General features: G+C 36.2%; 1 long non-coding RNA gene across 2 annotated transcripts; it reads left to right on the top strand.

Annotated features, from left to right (window-relative positions):
* Positions 1–263: 263 nt before the first annotated feature.
* On the top strand, positions 264–1,159 carry LOC147511928 (uncharacterized). 2 transcript variants are annotated; one of them, XR_015219541.1, is made up of 5 exons: positions 264–304; positions 389–475; positions 552–639; positions 741–811; positions 1,127–1,159. It is a non-coding gene; the product is annotated as an uncharacterized LOC147511928 (long non-coding RNA). The 2 variants fall into 2 exon arrangements; XR_015219540.1 differs by lacking the exon at positions 1,127–1,159 and having other exon boundaries at positions 741–1,120.
* The last annotated feature ends 11,567 nt before the right edge of the window (positions 1,160–12,726 follow it).

Raw genomic sequence — 12,726 nt, 5'->3', positions numbered from 1 at the left:
ATATATATATCTTTTAAATCCCGATTAATCTGTATGTAAGCAAATCAGTATCATTGTTTGGAATTTTGTGGACAATGACAACTGGATCTGGAGTAGCCTAGCCATTTGGGCACGGTGTAAGAGAGACAGTCTGTTTCTTCAGCAGATGATGGATGTTCATGGTTTTTCTTCATTGGTCATTGCCCGAAAAACAAGTTTTATGCTACTCTTCTTAATGCTTCACTATTTTCTTTTTTTCGGCTTGGTGTAGTGATGTGTGTTAATGCGGGGTTACGGGGGTGCTTACGTCCTTACCCTATTTGCCGTATGTTGGATCCCTATATGAGATTGTTCATTATTACTTTTTAGGATGGTTTTGAATATTTTTTTCCTTTCTATTTATGTGTAGATAAAGTATAGGCAGCGTGTCCTTGGTTTAGTACTTGTTTCTCCTATATGCAGAGATCCTTCTTGGACAGAGTGGTTTTATAACAAGGTTTCTATTCAATCCTCTCTTGTTATAGACTCGAAATAAAATTTAGGAGCTATGAAAATTGATTCTATCTCTACAGGTAATGTCAAATTTGCTATACTATTATGGTATGTGTGGTGTTCTTACTATATAATAAGGAGTTCTTACTTCAGCGTTACTTTAGCAAGGTATATAGCATCTACTTTGGACTATTTATGTATTAGTTTTCTAATTTTCTCATGTCCAGTGGCCTAACCGTGAAGTGATGGTTTTATCTATGTTCTTGCAGGAAGTTCGTGGTTGTCCCCAAGTACCTGAGTCAGATATAGTGCAAGCATGTAGAAGTAGCATACACACCTAGTATATTCCATTTAACTCTTTTAACATGGATATATGAATGAGACTATGGAGTCTGTCATTGTCTAGCTAGCCTAGTAGGAAAGAATACTTTGATTTATTCATCAGCTCATTCTACAATTAATTCTCTCTCCCCTCCTAAATTCTAAAGTCAGACAAGTCAATTCCATGTAAACTTATCGACATATAGAATATGAATATGAAGTTATATGATTCAAAGTCCATGTATGAAAAAAAGAGGTAGTCTCTTTTTTTCTTTTTTTCGTTAAGTTTATGACAATGGGTTTGGTGAGAAAATAGGATTTGATTATTGTGCAGGTAAGTTTGAGTGCATTTGCTTTGTTGTTTTCTCGAAATGGTGCAAGATAATCGACTCAAGTTGATAACATTGCTGAGTTAGAACGAAGGTGATTATTGGTTACTAATAATTTGATTGTATACCAACAAATTAGTGATTTTGTAAATAAATAGATAAAGATTGGATCTTTTATTGTCGAAAATAATTTAATCGTGACTTGAAGCAGGCTAGAGAATGCTTTGGTTATCTTTGTTGGAACCAGAGTTTTAGAACTTCTTTGTCATAGGGATAAGGTACATATTTTTATGTCCATGTCTATTACTTGGTAAGCATGGGATGGAACATTAGCATTGGAGTTAGTTCAATCAAATTCTACATTTTGATCACCAAGATAACTGAGAATACCAAAATATGCTAGTATTCTTTTCAACAAATTATTATTCAGGTATGCATGGAAGAATGAAAAATATTGGCTCTGACTCTTTTCGATGAATAAAATGCAACAGCATTCACAACATGGTGATGACTTCATATTTGACTTTTGAGAATTCTTGAAAGTGTATCTGTAAAATTTGTGTATTACTTGGGTTGGGATTTGATGCAAAAGCATGTAATTATTGCTTGGCTTAGATACTGATTAGAATTCTTGAGGTCTTGGGATTTGTTTTATCATTTTGTTTTTTTCTATCTCACTTTTCTTGAGTAAATTATGTTGATACTCACCTTATGATTATGATTTGTTGGTTGTTCATCTAGTTACGGACATTTTTATTCAAGAATGGCTTGTCGGTTCTCTTCAAAGAAGGTCCAAAGAAAGATACAAAGCCTACTATTTAAGGTAAGTTTAATTACATGAATGTTCTAATATGACGAATTTGGTAGAACAAGATTGGGAGATGTATGATTCCAATAATAAATGAGACAAATTCTCAGTCTAATATGAGAGCCTTGTCATGAAGTGACTAATAATTCTTATTTTGTGATTTTTTTTTTCCTTAGTCCTAACTCTTGTGGTATGTGCCCAATAGAAGTATTTGTTTGTCAAATGCTCTTTCTTGTTTGTGCTCTTCAAATCTCATTTCTAGCTTCATATCCACTGCCTGACATTGATATTTCCCTGTAGTGTTATCCCATATAAATTATTGATAATGGAATGAACTCTATTGCATGTACAGCAAATGAATGAAAACGTGGAACACTTCACCGGGAAGCGAGGGAACTTAGCAAGATATCTTGGATGAGTGGTAATTTATTTGTCCGCTTATGCCACCGATGCATCATCGCTTTTTATAAATGTACCCTCTCAGTATTCTCCTTGTTGTGACATTAGCTCTGAATTTTTGCTACTCACCGTTATGAAGGGCTGCTTATATAAGAAGGAAGTGTGGGAACAAGCAGCTTTCATCATCCATATACCTCAATGAAGTTAAACCTTTCCTTGAACAAGATGCAAAGCGCACCCACGTAATCGGGCCCCGATTGGTTCCACTGAAATTTTGTTAAGGTGAAGATTTCAGTCATTATTGAAGGAGGAAGGGATGAAGAGGGTGACCTTTGAAGCGACGCACAAATGTCTCCATCAAGCCCTAGTTCTACCATGGATGTAGTTCCAAAAGATGAGGGCTTAATTGTATTCTTTCCTCGGTAAGTTCTGTCGTAGAGTTCTCAGCTCTCTCTTGCTTGTACTTCTTCGTAACCTCCGTGTGAGTGTATTGTAATATATTAAAAAATAGAGGGCTTAGTTTTGTTCTTTTATCAACGTTAGATTTCTAAGGGACAAATGGGACCCCACGATCTAAGAACCTCTATATAGGGAGGTTTATGTTCTTTTAGTATAGATTTCTAGCCGCACGCATTACCCGGTCTACTCTTCTCTGTATGGAGAGGGTATAGATGGCACAATCTGCAAGATGTCATCCCGAGGGGTGGTGGCCGTAGGTAGGTGAGAAGTGACACAAGCGACTCCTTGTGGGGATGGCGGTGGTATGTTAATAGTCCCAAGGTCATGGTGTGCCTATAATTGTTGTCCAACCTCCATTCTCCATCTACTCACCGGGTGGAAACATCATCCGGTGTGTTAAAAACTGACCACGATCCATTAGGCCACCGACATCGAGAGTTCTCAAGTGAACAAATTAAGTCCGGATCAACCATGATCGCCCCCGCAACTTGTCTACCTTTAGTTCGTTGCTCAAAGTTAATATTGTTTTATTTAATATTTAGTGACAAGTTTCAGTTTATCTTATAAATGTATTTTGGTAGATTTTCTCCGCTTATATGTTTAATCTTAGTAATACAACCACCGGGGCCATGACTAGTTGAGCTCTTTGGACACTTGACAATCACACACCACAACATGCGGACTCACTCATAGTTAGGCTTTCACTTGACAATCAAGTGTTACTATTTAAAATAGGGATATTCAAACGTGATTAATTGCGGTTCTTGATTATATCGGTTGATCATTGTTATGTGTATACCTTCACTTTGTCCTAGCTTTCTTATAGATTGTTATGATTATTTCGTGTTCGGAGGAGATTAGATTGGGTTTAGAGTTGAACGATTATAGTTTTCAGCAAAGACGCATTGCACATATGCGTTTCTTGGGGGAGCTCTACAACTATGAGCATATAGATTCCTCCTTATTTTTGAAACACTATATCTGATTCTCGCTTTTGGCCATGGGACATCGGAGGTATGAAATTGTAAATTTTCTTCTGATAAACTTCTTTGAGTAGAACTTGGTACTTTTAAAATAGTTGCAAAGGATAGAAGGAATAGCCGAAGGATAAAGGTTAGGACAAAGGATATTCCGCCCCCGCTAAAAAGAGCAAGGGATAGAAGGAATAGCCGAAGGCAGGACTTCCTGACTCCTAAATCATAGGTAGGGGGTTAAAAATCTCATTATAGGTTGGTTGATACCTTTACATCCGACTCTGCCATCTGTTGGAACTGTTTTTTGTAGTTGAGCTTGTTTGCTTGATGTTTAGCCTTGCTTATTTTATTGTTTCATTGGTGATAACTTTATGACACGAGGTTTTTTAATGGTTTGGCATTTACATGTACAATTTAGTTCAAAATCTATTAGTTTTTTACTATTTTTGTCTTCTTATTTGATCTGTACCTTCATGAATGTGATCGAGTTATAACTTTGATAAGTTCTTTCTAAGCTTTTGGCCATGGGCACCAATTTACGCATATAGGAGGTGCATAGTTTCACATGCATTGCCAACTTGAGTGTATATTAGGTTTATTAATGTTTCTAATAAATTTACTTACGTGATTTTTTTTTTTTTTAAATTTGTTGTGCCAGATTGGTCGATTGGTCGCCAGAAGTAGTAGAATCAAGAAGAAGCTCCGAGTGGATGCTGCTCAAATTAGCATGTTATAGACATTATTTGTGGAATTTTAGTTTTGAATAATTAGGCCTAAATTTAGTTGAAACGTTGTTAAGATTATGTAAGACGATGTTTTTTCGCAAAAAATAGTTATGTGAATTCTTTAAGATCTTTTGTATTGAATGATTTAGTAATGAAATTCATTTTGTTATGATTTGTAGTGAATTGTTATGGGGTTACTGTGTTCTATAAAAAATGTTTTGGGCAGGATTATGTAAATGGAAATGTACAGGTATATGTATGAATTGCACCATTTGCAATGCTAAATGCGTCCCAAATAAAGCACAGGAGTTTATATCATTCGCAACAATTTTGGTGTAGCTAAAAGCTTTGATTCTACAGTAACGTAGACATCTTTTGCCACGCTTGGTGTGTGGCTAAATTTTTGGACGTCTTTTGCCACGCCAAATGTTCAGCTAAATATTTAAATTTCCCGCACTATGTAGGCAAATATTTAAACTTTCCGCAACTGAAATAGTGTTGCAAAAGGTTGCCTTTTGCGACGCCTAGTTGTGTAGCTAAAGGTATCACTTTTGCAACGCCATCCTAGTTGTTACAAGCTCTCTTTTGTGACGCCATGCGCTGCAAATAGTTTGAAATTTTTTTGCAATTAATTTAATTTTAATAAATGAAGTAGCAACGGAATTAGTGTATTAGTAGCACCCTCAGGCGTCGCAACAAACTAGGAACATTTGCCACGCCACCTTTGGCGTTGCATTTGAGTATTTGAGACGCACTTTTTAGCCACGCCTTTGCAACGCCATCTGGTGCGTTGCGACAGATCTTTTGCCACGCTCAAAGGCACCTTTAGCGATGGAGTATGGCGCTGCTAAAACCATGCTCTGTTGTAGTGTATATTGGAGTATGGACAATCATTGTTTATACCTCAACATAAGTTATGAACAATCATTGTTCATATCTCAACATATTAATTGCATGATCAGGTACATTAATCTATTTGGGTATGAACAATCAATGTTTATACATCAACATAAGCCATAAGGTATGAACACTTATTGTTCATAGCAAAACGACTGAAAGGGTTAAATCGAAAATATTTATTTCAAATCCGGGCTATTTGTCCTTATGAGTTATTTTCACTCAAAAATTGGTTTTCAGGGTTATTTACACCCGAAAATTGTCCTTAAGAGTGATTTAAAAAAAAAACACTGGTTCTATGAGTGATATTCACTCTCAAATGAGCATTGGGACCAATTTATTATTTATAAAAGGTAGTTTAATTGGGCAACCCCCAAAAAAAAAGAAATTTTACAAGTTTGCCATATTACAAGTTTGCCATCAAAGCCCTTGCCCAACAAGCAATTCAACTGGTCTCGCCATAACGAAACCCGTGGGTCGTTTGAGTGTACATTCAAACGGTACACCCATATCATTTGAGTGTACACTCAAATGATACCACCATGTCGTTCCATTGTACATGCACGCGGTCCCCCAGAGTCGTTTGAGAACTGGCTCTCTGGTTTATCCATGGAACGGTCTGCGAGTGCCGTTTGAAACACTCAAACGGTACCATCATATCGTTTGAGTGTACACTCAAATGGCTTGCCCATATCGTTTGAGTGTACACTCAAATGTCTTGCCTATGTCGTTTGAGACAGAGCTCTCGGGTTCTTCCATGGAACGATCTGATCATGTTGTATGGTATCAAATGCAAGCGGTATCGCTGGGTCGTTTGGGGCTTCTATGGGGGCGACATGGGAGAGTCGTTTGGACTAAAATAATTGAGAAGTTCTAAACCAAGGAAATTTCTGATAAACTAATGATTAGCCCGATTAACCAATAAAAATTGATTACGTAAACACCAATTACACTTTTCTTATACATAAACACTGAACACTTTTCTTATAATACAAATCATTAATCGATCATAATTGTACAATAATTTATTTAAACAATGATCTGCAAAATTGAATTAGTAATGATCAATGATTAACACATCCCATTTGAATTAGCAAAATTGAAATCCAATTTAAAAAATTGGGTTAGGAACAACACAATTAGTTGCACCAACACAATTATATGCACTCTTTATCTGTTATGACATAGTATCTATATAACCAACTTAAAACATGCCAAAATCTAAAATAATATAATCAAACATGCCAAAATCTAAAATAATAATTTGTTTTATATCTAAACTTGTTATTTTTTTTTTCAATTGTGAATCATAAACTAGTTTGGGGTTTGGGGTTTAGGGTTTACAAATTTCGTACCAACATATTTTACTCAATTATTCGAAATAATAATTTGTTTTATATCTAAACTTGTTATTTTTCATTTTATTTTTCAAATTGTGAATCATAAACTAGTTTGGGGTTTGGGGTTTAGGGTTAAGGGTTTACAAATTTCGTACCAACATATTTCACTCAATTATTCGAAATAATAATTTGTTTTATGTCTAACTTGTTATTTTCCATTTTCTTTTTTCAATTGTGGATTATAAACTAGTTTGGAGGTTTAGAGTTTAGGGTTTAAGGTTTACAAATTTCATACCGACATATATTTTTTTTAATTTCAAACATATTTCACTCAATTATCCAAATCTAAAATAATAATTTGTTTTATATCTAAACTTGTTATTTTCCATTTTTTTTAATTGTGAATAATAAACTCGTTTGGGGTTTACGGTTTAGAGTTTACAAACATATTTCACTCAATTATTCGAAATATATCAAAATTTCAAATATCTTTACATAGAATACTGAAGTTTCTCATTTACTCCTTACTTATTTTTTCATACTCAATCAAATACTCAAGTTTCTCATTTACTCATTACTGTTTTTATACTCAATCAAAATCCTAAATGGAATTCGAAGATGAAGAAGAAGCATTTGAGGTAATGTTTGAGGTGCAACAACAAATTAGAGAAGGAGAAAATAGAAGAAATGTTGAAGGTGAATAACAACCATTGATAGTGAAGAAGTGACAAAAAATGTTGTAGGTGAAGGTGAAGAAGTTGAAGAAATAGAAGATGCGACTAGTCAAGCAAGTGAGATGTCGAGAAATCATCGACGACAAAGACAACCAAACCTAAATAATGAGGTAACACTTGATTAGAATGAATACAAAACACTTGATTGATTGAATGAATGAATGAATCTATAAGAGAGCATTGATTAGAATGAATGCAAAACACTTGATTGATTGAATGAATGAATGCAAAACACTTGAATGAATGAATGAATGAATGAATCGACAACATTTAGAACCCGAGCCCAAACGACACCGCTGGGTCATTTGGGGACTCTAGCAGCCGACATGGCTGGGTTGTTTGGACCATCTATGGAACTACTTGGCTAGGTCGTTTAAGGACCCTATTGGTCGATGTGGTTGGGTCGTTTGGAATAAATTTAGTGAGAAGTTCATTTTTTTTGGTGACATTGAAATCCCTCATTACACAAATTGTTTTAGACTCTTGTTTTATTCTATATGTAGGATCCTTTGCTGCGATCCGAGAACCGATACTCTACAAACTCGAATGACGTGGATTGTCAACCGATTTGAACTGATATAACAGAAATATTTACTACGGAAGAGGTATGATGGAGTAGGCATTGATTTCATTTTTAAATTTTTTTAAATGTAATTTTATTAGTGTATTAATAATAGTTGTTGTTTTTTATGTGTTTAGGTCTTTGATACACGTAGTGAGGCAATTGGTTGGGCAACTGCTAGAGGAAAACAAGTTAATGTGGTTGTGGTAATTAAAAAATCAGAGTATGCTAAGGGAAATCGAGTAGCAAGATTGAATTTGGCTTATGAGTACTCGGGTGTGTATCGATCACACAAGAAGGAAGGCGAAGGGAAGGCTAATAAGAGAAAGTTGGGAACCAAGATATCAGGATGTCCATTTAAGTTAAAAGGTGTTTTCTATCGTGGCACTGTCGATAGTTGGAAAATAGAAGTTAGAATTGGTATTCACAACCATGTATTGGCGAAAACACTTGAAGGACATGCATTTGCTACTCGTCTGACCGTTCTAGAGTTTGAGTACTTGTTAGAGATGAGTAAGTGTGGAGTAAAGCCTAAACAAATTTTGGATTCCATCAAGAATAGGTATCATGAAAACATATATAGTATATCCCAAGTCTATACTGCAAGGCAGAAGGTGAGGAGATTGGATATGAACAGTCTCACGCAATTGCAGAGATTGCGTGAGTTGTTAGCAAAAGAACATTATTTTGAGGAGTTGAGAGAGGATGAGAATACCGAGGAGATAATGGGGTTGTTATAGGCCCATTCAGAAGGTGTTAAGTTGACTCGGACTTTTTCAACATTTTTCATGTTAGACGCTACCTACAAAACTAACGTATCGGTGACCTTTCGTACAGTTTGTTGGGGTGAGTTCAATGTGGAAGTCTTTCATCGTGTGTCAGGTGTTGCTTCAGTCTGAAACAACAGTCGATTATGAGTGGGCCCTGCGTCAGTTTAGTGGCTTGCTTGGTGACAAAAGCCCATCTGTGATTGTGTCTGACAGGGACTTGGCCCTGATGAGTGATGTTGATAAAGTTTTCCCTAACGCACACAAGCATTTATGTAGATGGCATATCGCTATGTGTGTCCTTTCAAAATGTTACGATATTTTTCCAAGCGCAAAACTTGTAGAGAAGGCCCAGTTCTCGTGGAACACTGTAGTAAAATCGAAGACAGAGGTTATTTTCCAGCGTAGATGTGATGCTTTGGAAAAATATTATAGGGTTGAGTACTCTAATTTTGTTGGTTATTTGTGAGAGACTTGGTTTTCTCATAGGGATCGATTCGTATGTTTTTGGATTGACCAACACATTCACTTTGAGAGTACAATGACCAATAGAGTTGAAGGGTCTTATGCTCAGGTGAAGCGTCTATTAGGAAATGCAAACGGTCATGATTTTTGAGTATGTTTAGCTTAATCCACCCGATTATAGAGATCCAGATATCCGAGATTATTAGAGCTACCTTCGAGAGGAGTATGATTGTAACTCAGCACCACCACCAGATTCCTTTGTTTCATGAACTTAGAGGCCTTATCTTACGCAAATGTTTGAACTTGCTATTTGAAGAAATAGATACCCGCGTAAAACGTGTTAAAGATGGAGATATAAGGTTTTGGTGTTATTTACGCACGAGCCATGGACTGCCATGTGCTCATGAATTAATTGAGTTTGAAGAGCAAGAGCGGTTCATCCCTTTGACTGTTATCGACCCCTTTTGGAAACCATTTCTCCCAATGTGTCAGTGGGTATTGGCCCCGATGTTAGACCTTCGATGGACTTGTTCATGAAAAGGTTTGCAATGGTTTCTGAAGAAGAGCAGAGGGTTATGATTAGGAAGCTTATGGAGATTGCCGTACCAGAAAGTACATGGCTAGTACCGCCTCGTGAGGAACTAAAAACCAAAGGTCGGTCGAAAGGTAGCTACAAAAGAAAGCTTCCAACTAGATATGAGAACTCTTCAAAGCGAGATCCATCTAGTTTTGAACATTCTCAATGTGACTATGAGGAGTGGGTCTCATCACAACAAAACACTACGTCCACCCAAAACACCTACACCATACCAAGAAAGAAGGCTTCTCCAAAAACACTAACCCAAAACACCCACACCGGCCACACTAAGAAAAAAGCCTTCTCCAAAAACAACCGCACCCAAAATACCCACACCACACTAAGAAAGAAGGCTTCTCTAAAAACACTAACCCAAAACACCCACACCACACCAAGAAAGAAGCCTTCTCCAAAAATACTAAAAACAACCATACCAAGAAAGAGGGCTTCTCCAAATACAACTACACCACGAAATGTGAAATATGGGGTAGACTTTGAAAAGACGAGTGGTCCTAAGGATTATGAGTTGGATATTCCTAAAGAAATGCACAAATACATTGTTAGAGTCAATGACACTGTTGGCGATGACAACTGTGGTTATAGAGCTTTGTGCATTGCATTAGGAAGAAGTAAAGAAGATTGGCCGCAGATGAGAAAAGAGTTGTACCAAGAGCTTATTGACCACCTCCTTATTTATTTTACTTTGTGCAGTCAAAATGAGGTTGTTTATGTGAATAAAACAATCCCACATGAAGAAGGTTACACACCTTAAATAAGTGGATGAGCATGCCCTTTATTGGACACCTATTTACTTCAAGATTTAATGTTATCCTCCTGTATTTAGAAAGTCATCAGTGCTTCCTTATCATGCCGCTGACAACCCAAGAAAATCCTAAGAGAGTGAAAAAAGTGTTGGGTAGCGCACATATTGGTGAAAATCATTTTGTCAATCTTGAACTTATTGAAGATTGTTCGATTCCTCCAGTAATGCGCCAATGGCTTAGAGCTCGATATGATATTGCTGAAAGTTAAAATTTTGCATTCACAGTAAGGCAATTGCAATTTATGGCATTGAACATTCCCAATCTAATATGGGAAGACGAGCCCATACAATACATGTTATCGACTAAGTTGTTCAATGTTTTCGATATGATATTTTGATGTAATTTGGAACAAGTGTAATTTTATTTTATTTTGATGTTATTTGTAAATTCATTTTGACATGTTATTTTGATGTAATTTGGAACAAGTGTAATTTGATTGTATTTTGATGTTATTTGTAAATAATGTTTGGGTTTTTATTTGATTTGATTTGATTTGATTTGGAAATTGAGTGATCGACTAAGTTGATTTGGATGGCAATCGAGTGATCGACTAAGTTGTACAATGTTGTTAATGTGATATTTTGATGTAATTTGGAATAATTTAATTTGATTTGATTTGATTTTACTTGATTTTACCCCAAACGACATGGTGAAGTCGTTTAGGCTTCAAACCAAACGGTCTGAACTGGTCGTTTGACCTTTGAATCAAATAGTCTGAGGGTGTCGTTTGAGACAGAGCTCTCTGTTTTTTTCATGGAACGATCTGAATGGGTCGTTTGGGAATTCAAAGGAACGATATGGCTGGGTCGTTTGAGCATTCAAGGGGACGACATGGTTGGGTCGTTTGGACAATTTTTTTTTGGAATTTCATTTTATTTTTACAACACTTTCATATCCAAAAAACAAACAAATTTCACTTTCAAAACATCAAATTCATATACACTTTCAAATTCATTTCAAAACATCAAATTCCACTTCAAACCATCAAATTCATATACATCAAATTCATTTCCACATCCATTTTCATTTCCAATACATCAAATTCATTATCAAATTGGATTCCAACACATCAAATTCATTTCCACATAAAATTCAATTAAAATACATTAAATTCCACTTCAAAAATACATAAATTACATCAAAATCGGAAGCCGCATTCAAAAATCAATTATGATAACTGTACTGCCCACCACTGTATTTGCACCTAGTCAAGTTGTACGCCTCCTCGAACGAGGCCCTTGCTTCTTCAGGAATATTATTCCCACCTAATTGCAGACCTCTATCTAGCAAGTGACTCGTTTCATCGATGATGTTGTTATGTCGAAATAAGAACGCAAAACAATTATTAATTACCATTTTAAAAGAGTGTAACCAAAACATATTTGGAAAATCACAATACTCACAATCGGTGCACAAGTGGGAAGTGTCTACAGGGAGAAATGGATAGGAAGCCGCTCGGGATTTACCAGTCGAATGTGAGAATGCCTCACATACCACTCCATGTAGTTTAGATAACACTCCCATGGGTTGGATCACGTGATTCTGCCATGACTCCCAATATACAGGCCCAACAGTTGTCAATATCCATTTCACTTCATACCCGTGTCCGGCTATAGTCCTGGTCGTGTAATTTGGTGTTGGAGGAGCTGCGAATATAAACTGCACATGACCTGATAAGAGCCCAAAACTGTAGTTTTAACCCCTTAACAATAATACTTTTAGACCAATTATGCGAGTAATAAATAAAAGTTAATACTGATTACGTGCTTTTATGTATTTTAGGCATTGGAGTCAATTATGTGCAGAAATATATCACTTTGGCGAGATAAAGGAGCAAGGGTTGGTTGCTAAAAGTTCTGTGATTAAAGGCCAAGATTCAAGAAGAAAAAGCCTTTTTAAAGCCCAATCAAAGCTGAAAAGTCAAAGTCAACGCGGGCAGAAACAGCGCACAAAAGTCAGCAGAACTTCCGAAGGCCGTATCTTTGGACTCTGATCTCGGAATTGGGCCTACCTTATGTCAAAACGACCTGCTTGGAAAGAAATTTCCAATGGTCCAATCTTTGACCTAATCAGA

This window comes from Coptis chinensis, chromosome 3 (genome assembly GCF_015680905.1).
Source record: "Coptis chinensis isolate HL-2020 chromosome 3, ASM1568090v1, whole genome shotgun sequence".
In the NCBI taxonomy this organism is placed as follows: Eukaryota; Viridiplantae; Streptophyta; class Magnoliopsida; order Ranunculales; family Ranunculaceae; genus Coptis; species Coptis chinensis.
This window is presented reverse-complemented; position numbering and strand designations above follow the sequence as displayed.